Here is a 13,920-nt window from a genome sequence, read left to right on the forward strand (position 1 = left end):
ATCCTGCTTGCAGCCCCAGTCTCTGCATAACCTCAAGTAGGTAGTCCCAGTTCACAGTGTCAAACGCCTATTCCAGGTCGACCGATAAGAAAGCAGCTTGTGGGAGAGACCTGCCGTCCAGATGATAAGAGTACCGAATACAATCTATGAAAGACATACAAAGTATTGCGCGAGGGGATGAACCTATTCTGATCAGGGTGGATGAGTGAGAGCAGTCTAAGCTCCAGGACTTTCCTTAATATCTTAAAATCGGTGTTGAGAAGAGACAGGGGTCTGAAGTCTTTTACTCCAATGTCAGGGTTTGGCAGTTTGGGAAGCGGGATCACTAATGCATTGTTGTTTGTAGAGTTCAGTAAATATCCTAGCTGCAGAGCCTCAGCGTATGTAGTCACTAGGTGGAGGTCCAGTCCAGCTATATTTCTCATACGGGCTTGGTGTTTTACCACCAGCCAGCGAAGCAATGGAACCCCGGACTTCTTGTATGGTGACAGGGCCACCCAACTCCTCCGTGACACAGTCATCCACTGTTTGAAGGCACAACGGGGACAGGAAAGCATGAAGCTCCGCCTAGGGGGGCTCCTGAGAGGCTGTAAATAACTGTTCATTGTACCTCTGAAAGAGGCCGTTAATCCTACTTGGGTCAAATTCAGTTGTGTCTATTGCAGTTTTAACGCAAGTAATTGGAGAACCCTGGGACTCCAGCCTGATTAACCACGCCAGTAGGAGACCATCCTTTCCTTCTCCACTCTGCACTGTCCATATATGCCCTATAGTCAAGCAATTGAAGTCTCTCGAGGGCCTCATCATACAGTTTTCCTGTGGTAAGTAGCCGTGTATGTGCCTGTACCCCATTACTTTGGATGTTGTCTAGCGTACGCAATTCCCCCTCCGCAGCCAGGAGCTCCCGGGGTAGTTCCTGCTGTATTTCAGTCGTTTGTCACATATAGTGTCCCGTCACCACCATCTTGAATGCCTCCTCTCTACTAATGTTGAGGATGCCGACTGTGCGTTATCAGCGAAATACGTATCTACTAGGGATTGCAGGGATCCCGCAAATGCTACGTCCTCCAGCGACAGGGGGTTAAGTCTCCATGTGGGAATAGGAGGTTGCTTCCCATATGGTTGATACAACAGTAACAACGGGCTATGATCTGAGAATGTTCAACCCAAATATTCTGTATGTGTAATGGATCCGCTGACGCCCAGGGAGCACCAGAATGCATCTATCCTTGTGTGAAGTTGATGTATATGGGACTAAAAGGAGCATTCCCTGTCCCCCATATGTTGGAGTCTCCAAATATCCTGCAGTTCCCAGTAGGCCATCCACTCCCACAACCCCGCTGCTGTCATATGGGCCTGCACTCCTGAAAGAGGGGGGTGGGAGTGGTCCAGCACCACATCAGCCACATAATTGAGGTTTCTTCCCAAAATCACATGTCCCATTTGTATGTCAGCTATGTGCACAGACAGAGAGGTCATGTAGGTCACTTGATCTTGGTTGGGCGCATATAAACAACCTAGAGTAATCTCTTGTCCCAGTAATCTCCCCACAAGTAGCACATACCTGCCATCTTTGTCAATTGAGGTGTATGTAGCTTCGAAGGGGACCCCTGGACATATCCATGTCAGTGCCCCCCCGGGGAATAGGCTGAGAATGTGGTAGCAAATATCTGCCCTCTCCATCTCCTACGCACTTTTTCCACTTCCCCCTTAATGAGATGTGTCTCATGTATGAGCGCTATATGTATACCTCAACGCTTCAGGTAGTTGTGTATGTTTTGGTGCTTTGACATTGACCTCATCCCCCTAATATTCCATGCGAGAAACTTCACGGCTTATAGTTGTGTCAGCATCTTAAGTTTTCCCAGCCTCTCCTGCTCCCATGTCTCCCGCCCAGCCTAGGTCATCAAAAAAGTAAATTGGTGAGTCCCCGCCTGCATGGCTAACAAAACAAATCAAACACAAAAAAAGACCCAACAATCAACAACACTCCAGTCCCAAAGCATACTGGAAATGGCCATTTGATCAAGTTCGAAATGGAACTTTTTGAAAGCTGGTAGAGGCCCAGACCAACCACAGTAGGGGCCTTCCAGGGGGTTGTGGCCACACAAGTGGGTGCACCGTGGTGTGCGGTGCGAGTCTATGAGGAATGACTTGGTTCAGTGCGGTGCCTCATGCATCGGCATCAGTGATTATCCAGCCAAGGTAAGTGATTTACTGCCTCAAAGTAGTGTTTAGCCCCCTCGGAGGGTCCATGCATGTTAAAGATCATGGTGGGCACACTAGTTATATGATTTCATCTGCTGTCTTCGGGGTCACCACCGGTAGATCAAAGCTAGATTTATCAGAGGAGCCCGAGTCTGAACCTTCAGTCCCCTTCATGGAGCGCAATCCCGCCTCCGATGAAGAACCACCATACCAGACAATCTCAGCCACTGTCTGCAGCGCTGCCACTCTCTCTTGTTCAGACTGTGAGGGGCTTGGCTTCTTTGATGCAATATGTTTGGGTTTTCGTTTTCGTCGCTTCCTGTATTTACGAGTTCCTGCTGCTTGATGGGGCTTCTGCACTGCCTGGGGACTGTAAGTTCGATGAGCCTCTATCCATTTCGAGGCTTCCTTGGGGGTCATCACAAAAGTGAGTCTTACCATCCAGGACGATGCGGAGCCGGGCAAGGAACATGAGGAAATACTGGAGGCCTTTTTTTATGAGTGCTCTCTTTACCTCCAAAAATGAGGCGCGTTTCCATTGGCCATCCAGGGTATAGTCTGGGAACATTGAGACCTAGCTATCTACAGCAGGATATCTCTGTCCCGGTAGTGCAGCAGCCTGGCCACCACTGGTCGTGGGGGCGGCCCAGTGCCGGCGGGCGGGCCGGCACACGATATGCCCATTCGAGGGTGTAAAACGATGTCAAGGCCCCGGGAGCCACTACCGTGCCGAGCCACGGCTCCAAGTAAGCCACCATATTGCCATTCTTGATCCCCTCCAGCAGACCAAGACCAAGTATGTTGTTTCACCGGCTGCGGCCTTCTCCTTCCTCCGCCCTATGCTCTAATGTCTGGATCCTGTCAGTGAGTTCTGCTACCTGCTGTGTGAGGGCTTTATGCGCCGGGGGAAGCTCTTCGAGTCCCCTCTCCACCACCTTTACCCTTTCATTTAGCTTTTGGTGCTCCGCACGGAGGAGCCCCAGGCCCACAGACACATTACTAATGTCCTGGTGTAGCATCACCTTGGTGTCCAAGATAGCCTCCAGTATCTTAGACAATTGTTGTTGGATGGGATCCACCTTTGGTTATGTCTCTAGTTTGCCCCGTGCTTGTTCCTGAGAATCAATCTCCTGTTCTAGGGCAGTCCCTGCGGGCTTTACGCTTGCTTTACCCATCTCTACTGCCTCTGAGGGACGCAGTGTGAGTGCGGGGGCCCCAGGCGGGTGTCCCTCGGCCCAACCCCACTAGATCGAGAAGTAGGTTCCCTCAGCACAACGAACCCACATATGTCTTTACAGATCTGCCTGCACAGCAGAGATCAACTGGGGGAGTGCCCTCCAGCTCCACTAGTGCATCTAGGCCCGACGGCATCAGTTTTTAGATTGCGCTCGCCGCGGGGCAAAGCAGTTTATGACTAGTGTTCAACTGTTATACCCACCGGCAGCGTTTAGGTGTCAGCCCCCCACGGCCCTGAAGTGATAACTGTCCAATACATAGACACCGTGGTCATGGCCCTAGTAGTCCCTCAGTTCACCGCAGGTCCAGCCAGTGCTTCACGGCCCCCCCCACTCTCACCACAACTGCACTGCCCTCCAGGGGATATGCTCTAGGAGGTTGGTAGCACAGCAGGGTCTGGTCTCTTCACATCATCCCACTGCAAGATTGCGATACCTTGAGCTAGGCCCCGAGTGCTAGAGGCACACACTGTCCAGCTCCTCACGGCCCAGGAAATTCCACCAGCCCCCGAACACTTTCAGCCCAGCCTCTTCAAGGGCCATGCATAGGTTGCTCAACTGTATAGCTCTGTTGCACCCCGTGTCCTACCTATGCGCTCAGTAACCTCCCATGCACCCTTTTGCACAGCGCAGGAATAACTTTTCAGATACGGGGGAGGGCCCATACAGTCAGAGTCGCTCTCCGAGCTGCCCCGCAGAGGCACAGGCACCACACCGGACCACCAATTCAAGGGCGCAGTCCAAACTCCCCGGTCACAGCGTCAGGGTGTCGGCCTTCCGAATTCCAGGGCCAGGGGCCCCGTCACTTTGCTCTGTGCCCTCATATGCACCGGACCCCGAGTTGGGCCCCAAAAATGCGGTTGTCGCACTCACCAGCTAGTAGCTGTCTCAGGATGACTCCTCTGGCCTGATCTAGGTGGTGCTCCACGCCCTAGGCCCAGCTGCATCACAGGCCTCTCCCAGGCCTCTGTCGCAGGACGTGCCGGGTTTCGCTTGCCCCCGATTCTCCGCTCACTCCATCTGAGACAGGCAGCAGTGGGAACGGGCCAGTATGGTGCGTCAGCCATCCCAACTCTGGGTGCCAGCAATATAGCGCAGCCCACCGGGTGACGCACCACAGCAGGCCCGCTGCACCTGGCGATGAAGACAAAGGCCCGAGCTGGTCCAAACTCCACCATCGCATGTGCGGCTCCAGCTGCAGGCACAACCTCCCAAGTCGCAGAAGTCCTCTTGGCGATAGCCCTCCGAGGTCAGCCCTCAAGGCACCAGTATTTGCCGGATAAATGGCAGGCCGGTGAGGAGCTCGTTGCTCACGCGTCCGCCATTGTCAGCTGGCAAGCCACGCCCCCACGCACTTTGAACTTATATTCCTTTTTTACGAGAAGCAAGGCTGGAAGTAAAAGAAGCTTAATTACTGCCAGCATTGCTTCTCGTAAATAATGACTATAAGTACAAGTTGTGTGTTTTCAGGTTTTCAAAACACATAAATAAAAGGCATTGTCACTTGCAATGCCAATAGCTCAAACTATCTCAAATGCGAGACCTATTTGCTTTTCTGGCTATGTTGTTGGGACGCTGGCATTTTAAAGATATTGAGCTGTACTGGTCTGAATAGTCTTCTCTGATCAGAGGTGGACACAAATGTATTCTGCAAAAGAGTGGAGTCCTTGTTTACTATGGTCTGGATTTTTTTTTTTTTAAGTCAGTGTAGTGTGTAACCTTCCTTTTTTGATGTTGCAGATTCAGCCTTAGACATAGCACTTCGATGTTGAGAGTCGAGAAACGTTTTTGAGGTTGTGGATCTCAATTGATCGCAGAGGTGGGATATCCATTTTGAGTACCACAAATCCAACAAACACTGGCAAAGCCAATCGGTCTAGATGGCTAGTGAGTCGCTGGCTCTGTCTTTTAGCTGTGTTGTATGGCAATCTGTGTGCTGTGCAGTATGGCTGTAGGTAAAAGAAAAAAGGTACTATATGATGCTAGCACTAGCTGCATCATAGCGCTTTTTTCTATTCCTTGTGGGATGGAAGGCAACACGGAGGGAGGGTGAGTTGAGGGCAACCAAGATAATGGAGGGTGTGGGTAAAAAAGAGCTATGATGCACCAAACCCTGCCAGTGTCTTAGAGCTTTTTGCTTATTGCAGGGTTGAAGACAGGAGGGATTAATTAATTAATTAATTGTGGGTTTATATAGCGCTAGAATCGACTCCCGGAGGAGTATCTCCGCGCTTCGACCGCTGGGGAACCCGTCCTGGCTCACCCTGAGAGATGGTCCCTAATGGGTATCTCTAAGGTGCGACCAAGCATCCCCGGCGTTCTGGGGGGGCCGTTGTGAAGATGAGGCAAGCTAATGCCCAGAGTTGCCAAGTGTGGTCCCTGACTGGAGTAGGCACCGAGGCGAGAATTATCGAGCCCGCTGACCCTGGTCCACGACTCTGCCGCGTCGGGAATCGAACCCTGGTCCCGGGCCGTCCTCTGCTTACGGGTCTGCCGCCTCTAACCAGTGAGCCACACCTCTCCACGGGGATCACGGGGCAAGGGGAGGTGCGAGGCAACACAGAAGGAGGCGAGGGGAGGGTCAACACAGTTAAAAGGAGGACAAGTTCAGGGCAACATGGACAATGGGTGTGGGAGGGCATGAGGGGCTGGTGCATGTACTCAGACAACTAAGGGTGCGGGGGGACAATCTGAAGGACAACAGACGATGGGAAGGGCTGAGCCAAACAACAACACGGACAGCAAAAGAAGGAGGTGAGCAGGTGGTGACAAGCAAGAACATGGATAACAGCAGAAGGAGGGAGGGCTGGTGAGGCAACCAACAACATGGACAACAATAGTGGAGAGGGATGAGGCAAGTAAAAGAGAATAATGAGGGTGGGTGGGGCAAACAGCAACACAGACAGCAATGGAAGAAGGGGGGCAATGAAAGAAGGAGGGTGGGTGGGGCAAGCAACAAAACAGAAAACAATAGAAGGAGTAAGGGCAGGTGGGAGGAAGCAACTTCATGGACAACAATGGGGGAAGGATGGCAGATGGGACAAGCAAAACAGAGGTAGGAGGGTGGGTGGGGGCAAGCAACATGGACAAGGTAAGGATGGGGGGAGGAAGAAACACAAAGAGGGAACAATACATAAAGGAGCAGCTCAGCAAGACACACTCCGAAAGAGTGCTTAAAAACAAAGGAAAAAGTAGCTCCCAAAAAAATTGGCAATGAAATGACACAAGTAATGCATCCATGGTGCAGGGAAGTAAGAAAAACACTATAATGAAGGAACCTTATGGCAGCTGACCAATACGAAGCAAACAAATGAGAGTGACAATGAAGCCAACCAATGAAAAGCAATAGGCAGACAATAAGCCCAATGTTAGAAAACAAAAAGGTCTTGAAGAGACAGTGGATACACCTACAGGCGAGATCTAAAAATGAGTATTGCGAATCTCGGAAATATTTTTTAAAATGTGTTTTAAATGAAAACAAACTGTACTATATTTTTTGAAAGTAGGTATTATGTAAGTACTGCTAAAAAATCCAAACATTGCTGCCCCATATTTACAAGGGTGGTGTAAATATGGGGCAGCGTCAAAATTAAGACCAGTGAAAACCTGGTCTTAACATGGCGAAACGAAGAGAAATGCTTTATTTCTCCTTGTTTTTGCTGTTTCAATGTGTGCCATAAACAATCATAAAAAAATGATGATTTGCAACTTCTATGTGTGCTGCACCATGCAGCACACATAAGAGTAAAAAGAACAAGGATAGCTTGACTCCAGTGGCATGGAGAGCACGGGACCCACATCTGGGCATACCCGTCCTGACAAATGCAAAAAAGAACAATTGATGGACAGAATGCAGAACAATGTCATACATTCACCCCAGTACAGAGATCTGGGCCTAAATCCATAGTTTTTTTGCTCACCATGCCATTCCAATTTGGACCCAGCCATATGCAAATCAGTCTTGACCCAGCGCCCAATGGGAACAGTCCAGCCTGAACTGCCAGGCCAGATCAGGTCCTCCCTGGACTCGAACCAAGCATCCTAGGACCGGTTATGTGCTTTCAGCCCTCATCAGCCAGGATAGCTTGACTCCAGTGGCATGAAGAGTCGGGGACCCACGTCTGAGCATACCCGTTCCACTCAGGGTGACAAATGCAAAAAGAACAATTGATGGACAGAATGCAGAACAATGTCATACATTCTCCTCAGTACAGAGATCTGGGCCTAAATCCTTCTTTTGTTTTGCTCACCATGCCATTCCAGTTAGCACTCAGCCATATGCAAATCAGTCTTGACCCAGCGCCCAATGGGAATAGTCCAGCCCGAACTGCCAGGCCAGGTAACCTATCCTGGCTAAAGAGGGGTAAAACCCCGAAACCGGTCCTAGGATGGTTGTATCCGGTCCAGAGAGGACCTGGCTTGGCAGTTCGGGCTGGGCTGTTCCCATGAGGCACTGGGTCAAGACTGATTTGCATATGGCCAAGTCTAAACTGGGGTGGCATGGTGAGCAAAATAATGATGGATTTAACCCATATCTCTTGACTAGGGGTGAAGGTTTTAAATTGTTCTGCATTGCGTCCATCAATTGTGTGTATTTTGCTCTCTCACCCTAAGTGTGCCAGGTATGCCCAGACGTGGGTCCTGGGCTCACTGTGCCACTGGAATCAAGCTATCCTGGATGAAGAGGGGTGAAACCCCGAAACTGGTCCTAGGATGCTTGTTTCCGGTCCATGGAGGACCTGCCTTGGCAGTTCGGGCTGGACTGTTCCCATGACGCACAGGGTCAAGACTGATTTGCATATGACCAGGATTAACCTGGGGTGGCATGGTGAACAAAAGAATGATGGATTTAACCCAGATCTCTTGACTGGGGTGAATATTTTGATTTGTTCTGCATTCTGTCCATCAATTGTGTGTCTTTTGCACACATAAGAGTTACAAATCACCATTTGTTATTGTCTATGTGCAGGAAGGGACACCTTCCTGCGCATAAACAATCATTCCCTCCACTGCAGACACCCTTGCACTATGGTGCAAGAGTGCTTGCGTTGCCACTAGGCAGCTTAATTTAGCGCCATCGAAAGGGAAAACGAAGGGGTGCACTGTATCTTTGTAAATACGGCACATCCCTGAATTTTCAGAATGGCGGAGCGTGGCGTTAGCTAGTTTTGCTTAATACCACGCTCTGTCATTCTGTTGTACATATGCCCCTTAGTGTTAGATTTTAATTTTCATGTTTTAAGCCTTGTGGGTATCAAAAAACCAAGACGTGCCAGTCTCTGGCAAGCCTGATTTCCATCAGTAGGCATCTGTCAAAAAAACACACACATAGACATTGTCTTAATCTCCAAATGATGTCATCCAAATAACCAGGCGAGGTGAGGTCCATCCCTCGATCAAAATGGGTAAGCATTAACATACAATAGGTGTGTTGATTTAGGGCTATATGGTTATTTGCCCTAATCTCTTGGAGTAAAATTATTTGGATGATATCATTTGGAGATTAAGACAATGTATATGTGTGTGTTTTTTTGACAGATGCCTACTGCATCCTTTGAGGCGGAGGATCACATTAAGGTTGTATTAAGTCCAACCTAATAGTAGTGATTTAAGCACACTTTATTTTTCTTTGATACACTATTGCAGTAGCATAGATTTGACAACTGGGGTCCTGAAGAAAGCCTTAGGGAGAAATAGTTCCCGCATGGCTGAAACATGTCGACCTTCTTATACAGCATTTATTTGTTGAACACTGCTTGTTGCACTGTTGTTTTTATTTAGAGTGTGAGATTTTTTCTTTACATTAAACTAGTAGTTTTTTCTCATAACTCTATTTTAATACACCACATGATTCTTTTCAAATCCCTGCACTAATCTCTCAATTGATCTATAATTAGATATATATGATCTCCTCTCTCCGATCCTTTGATGTTCTTGGACCTGATTGAGTGGGCTCACTCCTTATAAAATAATCTCTATGATCAAGAGATATATCTTTCTTTGGATTGGATGACCAGATGATAGGACTGATCACATAGACAATTGATGAGTATCCAAGCTCTGCTCTAGGGTCCTCTCTTGTTTGTTCCTTTCTTTTTGTCTTTTTTCTCCTAATGCTACTCCTTTTTTGCACTCCTGTTTCTTGTCATCTTTTGACATATACAGCTATACATATCATCATATATACCTGGTTTTTGTTAGACCCCAGTTCCATTAGTTTTTGAAAGTGTAAATTAAAACACATTTTACGTCTGTAACAACAAAACCAAACAGTTCTCTTCAGAAGCAACTTTCATGGCGTAAAAATAAAAATAACTATCTATATCTACATCTATATATATATATATATATATATAAATATATATATATATATATATATATATATCAAACCGCACAAGTTGCCTGCTGAAGGAGAGCCCACACAAGGAGGTGAGTGTGCCTTTCTTTATTGAAGGATGCAGCTGAGGAAACAGAACGTTGCCTTTCAATGAATTCAAAGTCACGCCCGACGCGTTTCGTGCTTTCATCAGCACTTCTTCATGGGCTTCTGGCAATCACACTGCGAGATAGGACAACAGTCTTTTAAACACCTTGTAATTATCACAGTTCCCGCCTCAGTGGGCGTGGCCACAACGTGTGGCATCATGGTACTTGTGGTGCCTCTTGTTCCCCAAGTGGGGCTTGTGTCTTCTCAGCAGAAATTAAAGTTACGTTTTTACCCCAGTGGGTTGGAAGGCACAACGAAGCTGACTCCCCGCCTCCGTTAACACCTTCAATGGCTTCCTCGTCTCGAACGCCGCCTCGTAGCTTGACGGGGCAGCAAGACTGCACGAAGTGCAGCGGAGCATCTCCTGCGGCTCAGGCAAAGCCGCTAACATCAAACCGCACAAGTTGCCTGCTGAAGGAGAGCCCACACAAGGAGGTGAGTGTGCCTTTCTTTATTGAAGGATGCAGCTGAGGAAACAGAACGTTGCCTTTCAATGAATTCAAAGTCACGCCCGACGCGTTTCGTGCTTTCATCAGCACTTCTTCATGGGCTTCTGGCAATCACACTGCGAGATAGGACAACAGTCTTTTAAACACCTTGTATATATCACAGTTCCCGCCTCAGTGGGCGTGGCCACAACGTGTGGCATCATGGTACTTGTGGTGCCTCTTGTTCCCCAAGTGGGGCTTGTGTCTTCTCAGCAGAAATTAAAGTTACGTTTTTACCCCAGTGGGTTGGAAGGCACAACGAAGCTGACTCCCCGCCTCCGTTAACACCTTCAATGGCTTCCTCGTCTCGAACGCCGCCTCGTAGCTTGACGGGGCAGCAAGACTGCACGAAGTGCAGCGGAGCATCTCCTGCGGCTCAGGCAAAGCCGCTAACATCAAACCGCACAAGTTGCCTGCTGAAGGAGAGCCCACACAAGGAGGTGAGTGTGCCTTTCTTTATTGAAGGATGCAGCTGAGGAAACAGAACGTTGCCTTTCAATGAATTCAAAGTCACGCCCGACGCGTTTCGTGCTTTCATCAGCACTTCTTCATGGGCTTCTGGCAATCACACTGCGAGATAGGACAACAGTCTTTTAAACACCTTGTAATTATCACAGTTCCCGCCTCAGTGGGCGTGGCCACAACGTGTGGCATCATGGTACTTGTGGTGCCTCTTGTTCCCCAAGTGGGGCTTGTGTCTTCTCAGCAGAAATTAAAGTTACGTTTTTACCCCAGTGGGTTGGAAGGCACAACGAAGCTGACTCCCCGCCTCCGTTAACACCTTCAATGGCTTCCTCGTCTCGAACGCCGCCTCGTAGCTTGACGGGGCAGCAAGACTGCACGAAGTGCAGCGGAGCATCTCCTGCGGCTCAGGCAAAGCCGCTAACATCAAACCGCACAAGTTGCCTGCTGAAGGAGAGCCCACACAAGGAGGTGAGTGTGCCTTTCTTTATTGAAGGATGCAGCTGAGGAAACAGAACGTTGCCTTTCAATGAATTCAAAGTCACGCCCGACGCGTTTCGTGCTTTCATCAGCACTTCTTCATGGGCTTCTGGCAATCACACTGCGAGATAGGACAACAGTCTTTTAAACACCTTGTAATTATCACAGTTCCCGCCTCAGTGGGCGTGGCCACAACGTGTGGCATCATGGTACTTGTGGTGCCTCTTGTTCCCCAAGTGGGGCTTGTGTCTTCTCAGCAGAAATTAAAGTTACGTTTTTACCCCAGTGGGTTGGAAGGCACAACGAAGCTGACTCCCCGCCTCCGTTAACACCTTCAATGGCTTCCTCGTCTCGAACGCCGCCTCGTAGCTTGACGGGGCAGCAAGACTGCACGAAGTGCAGTGGAGCATCTCCTGCGGCTCAGGCAAAGCCGCTAACATCAAACCGCACAAGTTGCCTGCTGAAGGAGAGCCCACACAAGGAGGTGAGTGTGCCTTTCTTTATTGAAGGATGCAGCTGAGGAAACAGAACGTTGCCTTTCAATGAATTCAAAGTCACGCCCGACGCGTTTCGTGCTTTCATCAGCACTTCTTCATGGGCTTCTGGCAATCACACTGCGAGATAGGACAACAGTCTTTTAAACACCTTGTAATTATCACAGTTCCCGCCTCAGTGGGCGTGGCCACAACGTGTGGCATCATGGTACTTGTGGTGCCTCTTGTTCCCCAAGTGGGGCTTGTGTCTTCTCAGCAGAAATTAAAGTTACGTTTTTACCCCAGTGGGTTGGAAGGCACAACGAAGCTGACTCCCCGCCTCTGTTAACACCTTCAATGGCTTCCTCGTCTCGAACGCCGCCTCGTAGCTTGACGGGGCAGCAAGACTGCACGAAGTGCAGCGGAGCATCTCCTGCGGCTCAGGCAAAGCCGCTAACATCAAACCGCACAAGTTGCCTGCTGAAGGAGAGCCCACACAAGGAGGTGAGTGTGCCTTTCTTTATTGAAGGATGCAGCTGAGGAAACAGAACGTTGCCTTTCAATGAATTCAAAGTCACGCCCGACGCGTTTCGTGCTTTCATCAGCACTTCTTCATGGGCTTCTGGCAATCACACTGCGAGATAGGACAACAGTCTTTTAAACACCTTGTAATTATCACAGTTCCCGCCTCAGTGGGCGTGGCCACAACGTGTGGCATCATGGTACTTGTGGTGCCTCTTGTTCCCCAAGTGGGGCTTGTGTCTTCTCAGCAGAAATTAAAGTTACGTTTTTACCCCAGTGGGTTGGAAGGCACAACGAAGCTGACTCCCCGCCTCCGTTAACACCTTCAATGGCTTCCTCGTCTCGAACGCCGCCTCGTAGCTTGACGGGGCAGCAAGACTGCACGAAGTGCAGCGGAGCATCTCCTGCGGCTCAGGCAAAGCCGCTAACATCAAACCACACAAGTTGCCTGCTGAAGGAGAGCCCACACAAGGAGGTGAGTGTGCCTTTCTTTATTGAAGGATGCAGCTGAGGAAACAGAACGTTGCCTTTCAATGAATTCAAAGTCACGCCCGACGCGTTTCGTGCTTTCATCAGCACTTCTTCATGGGCTTCTGGCAATCACACTGCGAGATAGGACAACAGTCTTTTAAACACCTTGTAATTATCACAGTTCCCGCCTCAGTGGGCGTGGCCACAACGTGTGGCATCATGGTACTTGTGGTGCCTCTTGTTCCCCAAGTGGGGCTTGTGTCTTCTCAGCAGAATTAAAGTTACGTTTTCCTATCTCGCAGTGTGATTGCCAGAAGCCCATGAAGAAGTGCTGATGAAAGCACGAAACGCGTCGGGCGTGACTTTGAATTCATTGAAAGGCAACGTTCTGTTTCCTCAGCTGCATCCTTCAATAAAGAAAGGCACACTCACCTCCTTGTGTGGGCTCTCCTTCAGCAGGCAACTTGTGCGGTTTGATGTTAGCGGCTTTGCCTGAGCCGCAGGAGATGCTCCGCTGCACTTCGTGCAGTCTTGCTGCCCCGTCAAGCTACGAGGCGGCGTTCGAGACGAGGAAGCCATTGAAGGTGTTAACGGAGGCGGGGAGTCAGCTTCGTTGTGCCTTCCAACCCACTGGGGTAAAACGTAACTTTAATTTCTGCTGAGAAGACACAAGCCCCACTTGGGGAACAAGAGGCACCACAAGTACCATGATGCCACACGTTGTGGCCACGCCCACTGAGGCGGGAACTGTGATAATTACAAGGTGTTTAAAAGACTGTTGTCCTATCTCGCAGTGTGATTGCCAGAAGCCCATGAAGAAGTGCTGATGAAAGCACGAAACGCGTCGGGCGTGACTTTGAATTCATTGAAAGGCAACGTTCTGTTTCCTCAGCTGCATCCTTCAATAAAGAAAGGCACACTCACCTCCTTGTGTGGGCTCTCCTTCAGCAGGCAACTTGTGCGGTTTGATGTTAGCGGCTTTGCCTGAGCCGCAGGAGATGCTCCGCTGCACTTCGTGCAGTCTTGCTGCCCCGTCAAGCTACGAGGCGGCGTTCGAGACGAGGAAGCCATTGAAGGTGTTAACGGAGGCGGGG

Source organism: Triturus cristatus, chromosome 3_2, assembly GCF_964204655.1.
Source record: "Triturus cristatus chromosome 3_2, aTriCri1.1, whole genome shotgun sequence".
Lineage (NCBI taxonomy): Eukaryota > Metazoa > Chordata > Amphibia > Caudata > Salamandridae > Triturus > Triturus cristatus.